We start from the raw sequence: 3274 nt of genomic DNA, 5'->3' as shown, positions 1-3274 counted from the left end.
CAGTAATTATTATTTTGGCCAAGTATTGGATTGATTTTTGTATATAGGGATATACAACAAAAAATGTACATTCTCTTTTTAAAGATGCTATATAGGTCATCAGATTTTTTACTAATTGCATTATTCAATTCCTCTCTGTCTTTATTTTTGTCTATTAAAAATGTCTGGTTCTGAGAAAGATGTACTAAAATCTCTATAATTATAGTTTAATTTTTATCAAGTTCTTTTTGCAATTCTGGTTTCTGATTTAATGTTTAGTGCTTCTGGTAATTGAGGCACAGAGTTTATCACCTCTGTATTCTTTCTGTTGTTGTTGTTGTTTTTGTTTGTTTTTTTGGCTGCACTGTATGGCTTGTGGGATCCTAGTTCCCCTACCAGGGATTGAACCCGGGCCCCTTGGCAGTGAAGACCTGGAGTCCTAACCACTGGACTGCCAGGGAATTCCCTATTTTATTTTTTAAAATAAATTTACTTATTTATTTATTTATTTATTTATTTATTTATGTATTTATTGTTGGCTGCATTTCTTTGTTGCTGTGCGTGGGCTTTCTCTAGTTGCAGTGAGCGGGGGCTACTCTTCCTTGTGGTGTGCGGGCTTCTCATTGTGGTGGCTTCTCTTGTTTTGGAGCTCGGTCTCTAGGCGTGCAGGCTTCAGTAGTTGTGGCACGTGGGCTCAGTAGTTGAGGCTCATGGGCTCTAGAGCGCAGGCTCAGTAGTTGTGGCACACGGGCTTAGTTGCTCCGCGACATGTGGGATCTTCCCGGACCAGGGCTTGAACCCGTGTCCACTGCATTGGCAGGCGGATTCTTAACCACTGTGCCACCAGGGAAGTCCCCCCTATATTCTTTTAATAGAGTGTTTTTGTCATTACAGAATATTCTTTTGAGTGCTTTTAATGTTAATACCACTCTGTCTGATATTGACATTTCAATACTTGCCCTTTTTTGTTTACATTTGCCTTTCTCTTTGCTACTCCTTTGTTTTCAGCTTTTTTTTAATCATGTGAGTTTCTATAACAACACATTACTGGATTTTGCTTTTCTAAACACATCTCTCTGTTTTGTAATGGTAGAAAATTCAACCCATTCTCATTTATTAGATAATGATGGATTCCTAGATCAAATTCCTTACTTTGCTTATTATGCTTATATTTATCTTAACAACACTGTTGTTTCTTCTTTTTCTTTTTCCAAGTTTTTGCTGATTTGTATTCTTTTTTTCTTATAAATTTATTTATTTATTTTTGGCTGCACTGGGTCTTTGTTGCTGTGCACGGGCTTTCTCTAGTTGCGGCGGGGGGGGGGCTGCTCTTCGTTGGGGTGTGCAGGCTTCTCATTGTGGTGGCTTCTCTTGTTGCGGGCCCTAGAGTGCGCGGGCTTCAGTAGTTGTGGCACATGGACTCAGTAGTTGTGGCTCGTGGGGGTCTACAGCACAGGCTCAGTAGTTGCTGCGCACGGGCTTAGTTGCCCCGTGGCATGTGGGATCTTCCCGGATCAGGGCTCGAACCCGTGTCTCCTGCACTGGCAGGTGGATTCTTAACCACTGTGCCACCAGGGAAGTCCTGATTTGTTTTCTATTCTGTATTTTTACTATTCTTCCCTGAAAGTTTGGTTTTCTCTGTGATCGATATTTTTCTGCCTCTTTTGGGGTACCTTTCGTTGGCTCAGGTGGGCACTTAGAGGGGCCCCCTCCCCCCCCCCCCCACCCCCAACAAGACACACTCAACACCGATACTGACATTTGTTACTAGGCTTGCACCCAGGGGCAGGATGTCCTGGGTTCTCAGTTCTGCCATTCAGCAATAGTGTGACCATAGCCAAGTTACCTACCCTCCTTGAACAGGAAAACAAGACAGGCAGTGGTGCTCCTGTTGCCCACTCTCTCCTTAGGCTTCTGGGCTAGGTTTGGGCCTTACCTTTCTCAGAGCTGAGCAATCAAGAGGAGGGGATGGAGAAAATGACCTTTTTCATGTCTTTGGCCCACTCCTCTCAGAATTCTAGGAAGGAAGTTCTCAAACTCTCACTGGTCTTTCACTTCTGTGGGACAGCAGGGTTATACTTTCCTCTCCTGTCCTCAGTGTAACAAAACACAGCACTGTGCTGAGGCTTTGCCTGTGGACATACAAGAGGTGGGCCAGGAACCCAATTCTCCTACCTCTGGCCTTAAATAAAGAGGGGAATCTTCCATCTTCTGCTCTCAGCCCTTTGCGTAGCAGAAATGCCCATATGATAAAGCTGGAATAATCAGGAGACAGGAAATTGGAAGAGGGACCCACAGAGGACATGCCCTGGGGAGTATGGCTTTACCCAAGGTCTTGAGGAAGCAGCTGCAGGCCTATACTTCATCCCTTACAAACCGCCTTAAAAGCCAAGAAACCCTCTGGTTCAGATCATGCCTTGACTGCTACCGCCAGGTCTTGGGACTTGCCCTCAACGAACTGTGTCTCAATTCTTTTGTTTTCTCCCAACGATTTGATAGAGTGGGAAGGTGGGAAGTATCGTATACCATCTAGTTCTACACCTTTAATTTTGTGATTCTACAAAATTTTTTTCCATTAGGCAAAACTTTGAACTCCTTGAGGGCAAAAGCCGGGCTCCTATACCCCTTCAGTCCCTACTCAAGAGTCACGGAAGTTGGTTTGATGCCGTCTCCTGCAGGCTGCTGGTAACTAGCTGAGGCCAGCCACCCGGAAGGCCACCCACCTCCTTCTGCACACTGCCACCATCTGGATCCTGCGAACTCACAGACCATGGCGCTTATTTCCTGCTCACCCACGGGTTCTGAGGTACTCTCCGCCTGTTCTTCCACTGCAATACTCTCTTAACGCTTCATAAAAATAGTTGCACAATAGAAAAGAATATATATATAACTGAGTCACTTTGCTGTACAGCAGAAACTAACATTGTAAATCAACTACACTTCAATGAAGTCAAAATAAAAATAATCACCACACACACACAAAAAAAAGGTCCACAAGCTCCCTGGGGACAGGGAAAGGGCTTCTTCTCTGCTGGAGGCCCTGTGATCAGTGTTCTTGCTGAGGGTTGAGAGGAGGGAGGTGTGACTGGTGACACCCTCTCCAAACCAATCAACAGCTGCCCCCCCACCCACCCAGCCCTCTTCCACATGTGAAAGAACACGAAACAACTCTGTTCAAAACAGTTTATTTTATTTTATTTTTTTTTGTCAGACAAACACATTGATTTCTGGACCACAGTAGAGGATGGAAACCTTTCACAAACTTATTTATTTGAAAATACAAATATAAAATTAT

The 3274-nt window shown here is 44.1% G+C and overlaps 1 protein-coding gene across 5 annotated transcripts in view; it reads right to left on the bottom strand.

Annotated features, from left to right (window-relative positions):
* Positions 1 to 3152: 3152 nt before the first annotated feature.
* The window catches only part of MSI2 (musashi RNA binding protein 2), a 393325-nt gene continuing 393203 nt past the window's right edge, over positions 3153 to 3274 (bottom strand). For all 5 annotated transcript variants that reach the window (XM_059908127.1, XM_059908124.1, XM_059908125.1 and 2 more), the window contains one exon: positions 3153 to 3274. This exon is cut by the window's right edge and continues 5034 nt beyond it. The gene's annotated coding sequence lies outside the window, so the exon portion shown is untranslated.

This window comes from Balaenoptera ricei, chromosome 20 (genome assembly GCF_028023285.1).
Source record: "Balaenoptera ricei isolate mBalRic1 chromosome 20, mBalRic1.hap2, whole genome shotgun sequence".
In the NCBI taxonomy this organism is placed as follows: domain Eukaryota; kingdom Metazoa; phylum Chordata; class Mammalia; order Artiodactyla; family Balaenopteridae; genus Balaenoptera; species Balaenoptera ricei.
The sequence above is the reverse complement of the archived record's forward strand: the minus strand, read 5'-3'. Positions and strand labels throughout refer to the sequence as shown.